Source organism: Bos grunniens, chromosome 1 (assembly GCF_055505025.1).
Source record: "Bos grunniens cultivar Pamir isolate PY7600 chromosome 1, Bosgru_T2T1.0, whole genome shotgun sequence".
Taxonomy (NCBI): domain Eukaryota; kingdom Metazoa; phylum Chordata; class Mammalia; order Artiodactyla; family Bovidae; genus Bos; species Bos grunniens.
Window position 1 is genome coordinate 150707967 of NC_141165.1, and position 12473 is coordinate 150720439.

Consider the following 12473-nt stretch of genomic DNA (forward strand, 5'->3'; position numbering starts at 1 on the left):
ATTGGCTATTCCTTCTTAGGTTGAGATGGACCAAGTACAGATACCCCCTGAGGGTGGACATCCCATGCTGCTTCCTTCTTGGGGTGCACGTGTGAGTTCTTTACGCACCTCTTAATATGAACCCAGAGCTCCATCTCTTGTTTCCATCAAGTTTCCTACCAAGGGAGACTAACTAGCTCAAGTTCTTTGAATCCCACTGCAGCTTTCACTACCAGTGATACACCCTGCCATTCTTTTTCCATCACTGGGGACACCCACCCTGTGCGTGGACCTCTTGTTTGGAGTACAGTAAGCATGGCTTTAGCCCAGCTATCTTCTGCAGTCAACCATGAGTCACTGCAGACTCAGGTTTCCTGGAAACACCAGGTAGCAGGAGGGCTGGTTTTCCCACTTCTAGTCTCTCTCTCTCTGCCCTCTGAGTCTTCCTCTCCCCTGCTCAGAGAGGCTCCGAGATTGAGCAGCTCAGCATGACTGCCCCATCGGCCTGTGTCCCCTGGGGATCAAGATGCCCACCCCCTCTTGTTTCTGACACCCCAATATCTGTGAGTATTCCCCTTTTTTATTCCTCCATGGAAAGTACTGAGGCTCTCACCTTTTCACTGATGACTCATGACAGGCAGTCTCTCCTCCCTCTCCTCTTCGTGGTCTTGTGCTTGCTTAGGGCAGGGAAATGGTTGAGATCAGTACAGCTTGTTGACTCTGGTCTATTAAAATGTTCTGCAGGGGTTCACGCCTCCAGCTGTCGGCAGCTGTCTTTAGAGTGGGAGGTGCTTGGTGTGTCTCTGCCTTCTGCTCCAGGTCTCAGTCAACGATTCTGAGACAACAGAATTACTATCATCAGCACCCCACTGTGTGCGAGATGAGGGATCTGTATCATCTACTCTATTCATATTTTAAAGAGTTAAGTTGGTTGTTCACTTTGGCAGCGCTTGCACTAAAATTAGGGCTTCCCAGGTGGCTCAGCAGTAAAGAATCCACCTGCAATGCAGGAGACACAGGTTCGATCCCTGGGTCAGGAAAATGCCCTGGAGAAGGAAATGGCAACCCACTTCAGTATTCTTGCCTGGAAAGCCCACAGAGGAGCCTGGGGTGGTATATAGTATGTGGGGTCTTGAAACAGTTGGACATGACTTAGCGACTAAAACAACAACAACAAATACTAAAATTGGAAGGATACAGAGAAGATCAGCATGACTCCTGCACAAGGATGACATGCAAATTTGTAAAGCATTTCATATATATATATTTTTTACAGTGGAATATGACTCAGCCATAAAAATGAATGAAATAGTGCCATTTGCAGAGGCATGGACCTAGAGACACTCATACAGAGTGAACTAAATTAGAAAGAGAAAAACAAATATCATATAATATCCCTTATGTGTGAAATCCAGAAAGGAGGTATAGATGAACTTACTGACAAAGCAGAAGTAGAGACAAAGATGTAGGGAGGAAACTTATGGACACCAAGGTGGGGGAAGAGGGGTATGGGATCACTTGGGAGACTGGGATTGACACATATACACCATTGATACTGGGCATAAAACAAATAGCTAACGAGAACTTACTGTTTAGCACCGGGAACCTTACCCCATGATCTGTGGGGATCTAAATGGGAAGGAAATCTGAAGAAGAGTGGATATATGTATACGTAAAAGTGACTCACTTTGCTGTATGCCTGAAACTAATACAGCATTGTAAAGAAACTACACTCCAATAAAAGTTAATTAAAAGGAAGAAATAAGTAAATTGGGCCTTTAAAAAAAAAAGAGTTAAGTTGCAAGGCTCTGAAACTGAAATTTTGAAATGTCTATAAACATCCCTGAACATATTGCCAAGAGATGGTGTCTTTTCTTGAGAGAAAAGCTGTTCTGATTGGAAAGGCTTGTGGACTTGGGATTGGACCTGGTTCATATAGCAGCTGCAACACTGTCCCCGAGCAGATATACTGTGCTTAGTCGCTCACTGGTGTCTGACTCTTTGCAACCCCATGGACTGCAGCCTGCCAGGCTCCTCAGTCCATGAAGATTCTCTAGGCAAGAATACTGGAGTGGGTTGCCATGCCCTCCTCCAGGGGGTCTTCCCAACCCAAGGATTGAACTCAGGTCTCCTGCATTGTAGGCACATTCTTTACCATCTGAACCACCAGGGAAGCCCAAGAATACCGGAGTGGGTAGCCTATCCCTTCTCCAGTGGATCTTCCCAACCCAGGAATTGAATCAGGGTTTCCTGCATAGCAGGTGGATTTTTTACCAGCTGAGCTACTAGGGAAACCTGCTCCCCACCCCACCCCCCCAGCAGATCCTTCTCGAAATTAAACGGCAGAAACTAAAAATGCACAAAAGAAGGGGAGGAATTCCCCTTTCCCAGAATAAGCAAATCTATTTTGGTCTGTAATGCATATCCATTAAATAGAAGTAACTAGAAAAAAATAACATCATAATTATACTCAGTACAGTTTTATTTTCAGGAATCATAGAATTTGTGGGATTTCAAATATTGACCTGAAAAAAAAGGTATTTTAAAAACTACCTTTACATTATTTGGCTATTTTAGTAACTAGTTTACCATCCTTGTGGCATGTCATGTGTGAATTTTGGATATTTTCCCCCAAATATCATCTGTTCATTTACTGCCATAGAAATGGACTTAAATATTATGAAACATTCAAATGGTAAAAAATGTTTGTTAAATGTCCACCCCTCTTTTTTTTTTAACCTAAGGTGGATGCTAACCTGGGAGGATGCAGGGGCAAATTAACATATGAGGTGGGAAGACAGTGTCTCTGCTCTGAACACACACTCAGAAATACCCCTGCAGTGTCCATCACCGTGACTTCCTGACGGAGTCACATTATCAATGAAGTGAAGTGAAGTCGCTCAGTCATGTCTAACTCTTTGTGACCCCATGGACTGTAGCCTACCAGGCTCCTCCGTCCATGGGATCCAGGGGGGACTGGCAATTCTCTTGCTGAAACTCTCAGAATTAATGCTCTTCTTTATCCTCTTCATTCTCTGCTCTGACTTGGCCTCCCATCTTTCTTTTTTTTTCCATGCAGGATCTTAATTCCCCAACAAAGGATTGAACTTGTGCCCCCTGCAGTGGTAACATGGAGTCTTAACCACTGGACCACCAAGGATGTCCCTGGGCTTCCATTTCGGAAGCTTCTGCAATGACCTCAGTTGCAGCATTGACGTAATCCCTTCCATGGCCACAGATCCCAAGGAGTTGTCCTTCAACCTGCCCTGGTGACATGAGTGTGTGATTTCAAACTTCAAGGTTTCCTATGGCCCTCACTCAATAAGGAAAGTGTACCCTCTTCTTATCAGGGTACTTTTCTTTGATTCCTTCTTTTAGCTTCTCATACATTCTGAGCTCAGATCAAGCTTGAGACAATTTACACAGCATCTAGATTGAAAGGACATGAGTCTGAGCAAATTCTGGGACATAGTGAAGGACAAGGAAGCATGGCATGCTGCTGTCCATGTGGTTGCAGAGTTGGACATGCCTTAGCGACTAAAGAACAAGATTGAAAGGAAACAGTATATTTACAAAACTATATCCAAATAGTTTATTCTTGGTAACCATTGGTTGAGGCTACATTCTGGCTGTCACTTTGAAGTGGGGGTAATATTAAAATGCATACTTAATGACCAGTTGTCTTGGCACCATAATGGAAAGGGGAACTGACTAATTGCTAGGTCAAACCAGTGTACACAGGCTGAATATCAGGTTGGACAGGGGTCCTAGACAGGCAGGCCTCTGGGCCCTGTTGCCAGTGGATGAGTTTTGTTAGGTATGCAGAGTGGTTTTGGACTCTCTTTCTGAGCCTTTAGGCCTTTAGGATGCATGTCCTCTCACATTTCCAGCCATGAAATTAAAAGACACTTGCTCCTTGGAAGAAAAGTTATGACCAACCTAGACAGCATATTAAAAAGCAGAGATGTTACTTTGCCAACAAAAGTCCATCTAGTCAAAGCTATGGTTTTTCCAGTGGTCATGTATGGATGTGGAATTGGATTATGAAGAAAGCTGAGGCCCGAAGAATTGATGCTTTTGAGCTGTGGTGTTGGAGAAGACTCTTGAGAGTTCCTTGGACTGCAAGGAGATCCAACCAGTCCATCCTAAAGGAAACCAGTCATGCATATTCATTGAAAGGACTGATGCTGAGGCTGAAACTCCAATACTTAGGCCACCTGATGTGAAGAACTGACTCACTGCAAAAGACCCTGATGCTGGGGAAGATTGAAGGCAGGAGGAAAAGGGGATGACAGGATGAGATGGTTGGATGGCATCACCGACCCAGTGAACATGAGTTTAAGTAAACCTCGGGAGTTGGTGATGGACAGAGAGGCTTGGCGTGCTGCAGTAAGGAGCTGGACACGACTGAGCAACTGAACTGAACTGATCTTGTCTCATGTCTTAGAGCTTACTGGCTTTGCTGATTTGTCTTACCTCTGCTTTCTGGAAACCATCTGCCTGTGCCAGACATTTTTTCAAACCTTTCTTTGTGGCCCCATCTTTGTCCCGGGGTGGTTCACTTCGATTTGTCTCTCCAAAGATCCCAAATTATTATCACTTGGACAGGTCCTCATACACATGGGAATTGTACAACACCTCCTCTGATTGCTGGGCCAAAATTTCCACAGAGGTAGGCGTCCTATTCTGAATCTGAGCTACATCAGTATTGCAGCTACTCATTAAATTATAATTGACTTGGAAAGGAGAAACTAAACATAGAAGCAGACAATGGCCAGGCCCTATATAAAAATAGAACTCTGACCCACAACCTACAACAAACTTGCCCAGGAAACCAGCCCCTTTACTGACAATAAACTATCCAGGAAGCCAGCCTGTCATATGTCAGACTGCTGACTTTTTAGAGGTCAGACTACTATTTCTAATAACAATCTAGGGAGCATTGGCTACACAGTAATTTTTGTAACAGTCGACCCCAAATGCCCAGAACTTGATTAAAAATAGCTTCCCAATTTTTTGTCCCGCTTCCAACTGAGGGTCAACCAGAAAAAGCCAAATATGTACCCTTAACCACTCACAGAAGACGCCCTGCTATGATTTAGCCCTCCTCCAGCTTTCCTGAGCCCACAGCCTGCACTCAGAGCACACCTGAAGCCTCTCTGTTTTGTACCATCAAGTTCTCTACTTCCCTGCCTGCCTTTGCATCTTTGCCAAGATGCCAGGGACAGTGGCCGACTCACTTCTTATCCAAGTTCTGAATAAATAGCCCTTCATTATTCTCATTTGATTGATCTTTGTCTATTTCCACAGAAATACATTCAATTCTAACTCTTTAGATGTCATAATGATAATAAAAGCCTTCAGTAAAATTTAGGCAAATTATTTTAGAAAGGAAAAATAAGATTTTTTTTTTTTTGCATTATGTAAAAGTTTAAGGAGGGTGGTATGGAGGGAGGAAAATGTCCCCTTTAGCATTTTTTAAAATTTATATTTACATTTATTTTAATTGGAGGATAATTGCTTTACAATATTGTTCTGGTTTCTGCCATATTTTAACATCTTTTGAATCTCCTGATTCAATTTTCTGATTTTTCCTACTACCACATAAATTTGCAATAAAACAGCCGACTATAAAATGTTGAACTTTGCTACTTTTAAGCTGAAAACTTTTTTGAAGCTTAAGGCAGTCATTTCTGCAAAAGATGGCTTTTGGGTTTATTAATTAAAAAGAAGGCAGGGAGTATTTGAAATATTATCATCTGGGTGACTTTATTCTACATTTATAAATACAGCCTCACCACCATGAAGAGAAATGGAAAAGAGTTTGGAATATGGTGATAGCTTAAAACTGAAAATAATTCTTTTTAACATGAATAATTACCCCACCAGTTTTATAACCTAATAAAAATCAAAGAAAAACCCTGGGCATTTTAATTATGAGAAATCACATGTATTCTGGGAAATTAGAGACATAACCCACATACTTGTACTTCAGAATCCTCATTTCAGAAATTCTCTCCCTGGAGATTTTCCAAAGAAGTGGATTTCATGAACTGGCTTCTTGGCAGGATCCAATAAACACAAAGTTCAGTAAGAGACATACTGGTTTTGAGTTCGAATTTAGCAACAATTTACTTCACATTAAAAAAAAAAAATTAAAATTTTTTTGGACTTCCCTAGTGGCTCCGATGGTAAAGAATCTGCCTCCAATGCAGAGGACCCAGGTTCAATCTGGAAGATCCCCTGGAGAAGGGAATGGCAACCCACTTCAGTATTCTTGCCTGGGAAATCTCTTGGACCAAGGGGCCTGGTGGGCTATATGTAGTCCATGCTGTCGCGAAGAGTCCAACATGACTCAGCAACTAAACAACAAGTGTTTTATTGGAGTATAATTGCTTTATGATGTTGTGTTAGTTTCTACTGTACAACGAAGTGTATCCGGTATACATATGTCCTGTTCCTGCTTGGGATTTCCTCCTAACCCCCGCACCCCAATCCCACCCATCTAGGTCATCACAGAACACTGAACGGAACACTCTGTGCTGTATATCAGGTTCCCACTGGCTATTTCACACATGGTGGTATATATATGTCAATCCTATCTCCCAATTCATCCCACCCTCCCTTTCCCCCACTGTGTTCACCCGTCTGTTCTCTGTCTGTGTCTATTCCTGCCCTGCAAACAGGCTTATCTGTACCATTTTTCTAGATTCCGTATATATTTGTCAATATATATAGAGTGAAATAAGTCAGAAGGAGGAAAACTTCACACTGAACTGAGATGTGGAGTAGATGTCTTTGGACACTGTTTCCATTATATTTGTTCCTTTTAAAATATAGATTTTTTTTTCTTCTATACACTAGACAGAGACAGAGAAGAGAATACCCCAATAATTTTCTCACTTTCTAATAATCCCTTTAAAGTTTACTCTAATGTCTCTTATACACATTACTCATATTATGATGTAATTCCTACATCCTTCGGGGAATTCCCCAAAGACTCTCTTTCTGGGTGTCTCCATTGGTGGTTGTGCTTTGAAGAAAAGGACATCAGAGGTGTTCAATTAGCACTTGTTGACAAATGGATTCAACACACACTGCTGTTACGTTAACCTCAGTTTGGAAGATACGCTGAAACAATAACAGTCATTTAGCACTTATTTTGTTAACACTGGTTTTGGATTATCTGGCCTGTTTTCACCCACCTCTGTGATTTCTCTAATGAATTCACATTGACCATGTGTCTTTTGATTTCTTAATTATTCATTTTTGTTCTTGTGTAAAATGAGAATGTCTTATACTCACTCTGCCCTGCTGCTGCTGCTACTGCTAAGTCACCTCAGTCGTGTCCGACTCTGTGCGACCCCATAGACGGCAGCCCATCAGGCTCTCCCGTCCCTGGGATTCTCCAGGCAAGAACACTGGAGTGGGTTGCCATTTCCTTCTCCAATGCATGAAAGTGAGAAGTGAAAGTGAAGTTGCTCAGTCGTGCCTGACTGTTAGCGACCCCATGGACTGCAGCCTACCAGGCTCCTCCATCCATGGGATTCTCCGGGCAAGAGTACTGGAGTGGGTTGCCATTGCCTTCTCCCACTCTGCCCTAGATTTATTTATTTACTTATCTGTGGCTGCGCTGAGTCTTCACTGCGGTCCTCTGGCTTTCTAAAGTTGCGGTGAGTGGGGTCTCACTGCCGTGCATGGGCTTCTCATTGCAGTGGCTTCTTCTCATCTCACAGCATGATCTCTAGGCACCCTTGTGCTTAGTTGCCCCCAGGGCATGTGGAATCTTCCAGGACCAAGGACCGAACCCATATACCCTGAATTGGCAGGTGGAGTCTTATCCACTGTCCCACCAGGGAATTCCCAGCCTGAGATTTTTAAGGATTAAAAAGACTTTGAGTGTTAACCTCCCAGCTTACCCTTCATTTACGGGCATGACCCTTCTCTACTTTCCCCAAGATTCACCGTGCCTAGAAAGCACCTGGAGGATTTATTAAAGCTTGGAGTGTTAGCCCCCAGCCCAGAGCTTCTGGTTCCTTAGGTCTGGGGTGGGGGGAGTCCAAGAATTTTGCAAATTTCAGGAGTTTCCAGGTGATGCTGCAAGTCTCAGCACCACACGTTGAGATCTATTTCTACTGTACCCTGTGCTAGAAACAGGAATTCCTGTGTGTGTGTGTATGTGTGTGTGTGTGTGAGTGGTGATGGAAATGGCGGTGGTGGTGATACAGAGGTACAGTTTAACCAGGGCCACGTGGGGACATAGATCATTGTGAGGAAACTGCAGGGCTTTTGGAATGAGTCCAGGTCCCAAAGGTGTTCGGGAGAGGGGAAAAGAGGAAGAGAAAGCCTGATGTATTCCACACAGCTGGATGCTTCTCGCATTTGGATTTCATTGGAATGAAACTCCTAAATGGTGTAAGCACCCCAGAGGGGCTGCTACATTGTCATATCTCAGACACACATACAATATTGGTGTCTGCCGTTTATGCTGTCAGACTACATCATTAAAACTCTCTGCAGTGGTGGAGTAGCTAGATAAATATTTGTACATCTGGCTGCACACAGCCACTATTTATGTTTCCTTATTCTCCTGTTTGTCTCAAGAAATCTGAGTCAGATGGGGTAATTGGCTGTGAAGTTGAATCCCACCATCATAGTCATTCACCTGCTTAAAGATGGAAGTGGATGGATGATTTAGCGAGACTTGTAACCTGTTTATTGTCTGCCAAATGCTAAAGACAAGCAGCTCTTTGCAGATTACTGGATGTCTCCAGCTATGATGGATTCTTATAAAGACACTGCAAACAGGTGAATGTCAGTTCAGCAGAATAACAGTACACATTGGTATTTGGATCATTCTTGCATACTATAAAATTGCAAGTGATTTCAGATTCTGAAAGGACTTTATAAGCTTCAGGTCTCAAGGCTCAGATTTTAATGGCACATTGTCTTTTCCATTTCAACTTTGTTTAAAGTATTTTATTATGGAAAATTGCAAGCGTATCCGGAATTAGAGAGAAGAGTATAATAAACTTTGATGGTGCTATCACCCAGATGCAATAATTATCATTATTTTGCCAACTGTGTTTAACCATTCTGCACTCTTGGGCCGCAGTAACTTTACTAGTAAATACCTCATTTCTGGGGCTTCTCGGGTGGCGCTAGTGGTAAAGAACCTGCCTGCCAATGCAAGACACATAAGACACATAGGTTTGATTCCTGGGTCAGGAAGATCCCCTGGAGGAGGACTTGGCAACCCACTCCAGTATTCTTGCCTGGAGAATCCCATGGACAGAGGAGACTGTTGGGCTACAGTTGGTAGGGGGGTCTCGAAGAGTTGGACACAGCTGAAGAGGCAGCATGCATACACGCATCTCATTTCTAACACATAAAGACTTTAAAACAACATACCCACAATAGTATTATCACATCTAACAAAATTATTATTTGAAATATTATTCCAATACATGTTGAAAGTTTTTCAATTGTCTCAAAATTTGTTAATTGTCCTATTTGTTCCATCAGGACTCAAACAAGTTTTTTTTTTTTTTTTTTTTTAATAGAGTTTGGTTGATTTATCTTTTATGCTTCTATTATTGTTTAACAGTTTCCTCCTCTCCCACCTCTTTGTTTTTAAACAAGCCATTTATTTGTTGAAGAGATGAGTCATTTTTCCTGTTGATTTCCTGCATTCTGTATTTGTTTGATTATTCTCTGTGGTCCAGTAATCATGTATAGATGAGAGAGTTGGACCATAAAAAAAGGCTGAGCACCAAAGAACTGATGCTTTCGAATTAGCGTGCTGGAGAAGACTCTTGAGAGTCCCTTGGACTGCAAGGAGATCAAACCAGTCAATCCTAAGGGAAATCAACCCTGAATATTCATCGGAAGGACTGATCCTGAAGCTGAAGCTCCAATATTTTGGTCACCTGATGAGAAGAGCTGACTCATTGGAAAAGACTCTGATGCTGGGAAAGACTGAGGACAGGAGAAGGGGACGACAGAGGATGAGACGGTTGGATGACATCACTTACTCAATGGGCATGAGTTTGAGCAAACTCCAGGAGATGGTGAAGGACAAGGAAGTCTGGTGTGCTGCAGTCCATGGGTTGCAAAGAGTCAGACACGACTGATGACTAACAACAACAGCCCTCATAAGGCGCTGCTGCTGCTGCTAAGTCGCTTCAGTCGTGTCCGACTCTGTGCGACCCCACAGGCAGCAGCCCACCAGGCTCCCCCGTCCCTGAGATTCTCCAGGCAAGAACACTGGAGTGGGTCCCCATTTCCTTCTCCAATGCATGAAAATGAAAAGTGAAAGTGAAGTCACTCAGTCGTGTCTGACTCTTCGTGACCCCACGGACTGCGGCCCACCAGGCTTCTCCGTCCATGGGATTTTCCAGGCAAGAGTGCTGGAGTCGCTAACTTCACCTTTTCCCTCCCTTCATGATGGGGGCACTTTGTTCATCTGGGCCAGTTACAGGTCTTGCCTTTATCGTCTGGATCCAGTGCTCTTTGACTTCTAAAACATTTCACTTTGGTTTCCCACTTTTATGAAATTTTCCATCTTTCCCAGATCAGGTTTAGGAAAAAAAAATATATGTATTTCTTTGGCTGCACCGCGTCTTAGCTGTGACATGTGAGCTTTTAGTGGAGGCATGTGAAGTTTCAGCTGCAGCATGTGGGATTTAGTTCCCTGACCAGGGACTGGACCCAGGTCCCCTGCACTGGGAGGGTGGAGTCTTAGCCACTGGACCCACCAGGGAAGTTCCTTTACCAGATCAGTTTTGTAACCATATTCTAATTTTCCATCTTTATCTTAGAAACAAACAAACCTTGGTTTCATAGCTCCTTGAAGATTAATTTCACTCATTTTCCATTATTCTGTATAACCCAAATTCTCAAGGATTGTTAACTGTATTGGTTCCACCTCCTGAACTTTTCTTTAATATATTCCAATATGGCTCCTACACTGCCTCACCACTGTACTGAAATTTCTTGTCTCAGCATCACTGACAATCCTCACACAGCCGATTGCAATGTCTCCTTCTCTGTCCTCTTATCCACCCCTTGGGTATGTGATGGGGCTGGCCATTTGCTTCTTGAAACACTCTCTTCTCTTGGCTCTCATTGCACTATTGTTTTCTAATTTTCCAAATGCACTGGCTTCCTCAGTCAGTTTTCTTCTCAGCTGGCTCCTATTCCTCCCTTGAAGTATTGGCATTCCTCTGGTTTAAGCTGTGGATCCTCTTTTACTCTTTCTCCCTGAGTGATCCTATTAATTCTCTGTCTTTAAAAATCATTATGACTCAAGACTCCAAAGTTTATATCTCCAACCTAGATGATTTCTTTTTTTCTGAGCACCGTATGCAATGCTGCTTACCTGATGGCTCTGTATGTCTTACAGACACTTGGAATCATATACACCTAAGATTGTTGCTGTTCCGTCGCTAAGTTGTGTCTGGCTCTGTGACCCCATGGACCAAAGCATGTCAGGTTCCTCTGTCCTTCAATATTTCTTGGACTTTGCTCACATTCATGTCCATTGAGTCAGTGATGCTATCTAACCATCTCATCCTCTGCCTCTCCCTTCTCCTTTTGCCTTCAATCTTTCTGAGCACCAGGGTCTTTCCAATTGTGTCGGCTCTTTGAGTCAGGTGGCCAAAGTATTGGAGCTTCAGTTTCAACATTAGTCCTTCCAATGAATACATCTAAGATAGAACTTCTCATTTCTTTTCTATAAGTGAACCCCTCCCTCCGTCTGTTCTATACCAATAAACGGCACAATTATCCTTTAGTTAATCCAGGGGCTTCCCTGGTGGTTCAATGGTAAAGAATCTGCATGTAATGCAGGAGGCCCAGGTTCAATCCCTGTGTCGGGAAGATCCCCTGGAGGAGAACATGGCAACCCACTCCAGTATTCTTGCCTGGAGAATCCCATGGACTGAGGAGCCTGGCAGACTATAGTCCACAGGGTCATAAAGTGTCAGACATGACTGAAGTGACTGAGCACGCACATACTCAATCCAGAAATGTGAATCAGTCCTGATTTCCTTTTCCCATAACCCTACCCAAAGCCCTGGCAACTTCAACTGACTCTACTCTGCAGCCTGTCTAGACTCTCTCTTTTCTCCCTCTTTTTGATTCTTGGTCACAGCCCATCCTTCATAGACTATGTTGATATCTCCTTGATGGTCTCTCTGATTCCACATTTGCTCCTCTATAATCCATTTCCACATCACAGGCAAAAGTAATCATCTTCCAGAACATAAAGCTTCTGGTGGCTTTTTATTTTATTTGTAACAAATCCGACCTCCTTGCAAGTCTTCTTGGCCCTGTGGCTCTACCTGATCTGTCTCTGCTGATCTCTCCAAACTTAGGTTGCACTACGCCATCACTATACCAGAGTCACTCTTTTTCAAACACACCCAAATCTTTCCTACTTCAAGATGTTCACACATGCTGCTCCTTCTGTTCTTTTCTCTCCACTGTTGACT

At 43.2% G+C, this 12473-nt stretch overlaps 1 non-coding gene across 1 annotated transcript; it reads left to right on the forward strand.

The window, feature by feature from the left end:
* Positions 1–1134: 1134 nt before the first annotated feature.
* On the forward strand, positions 1135–1242 carry LOC147380301 (U6 spliceosomal RNA). The gene has a single exon (XR_015135516.1). It is a non-coding gene; the product is annotated as a U6 spliceosomal RNA (small nuclear RNA).
* Positions 1243–12473: the final 11231 nt, after the last annotated feature.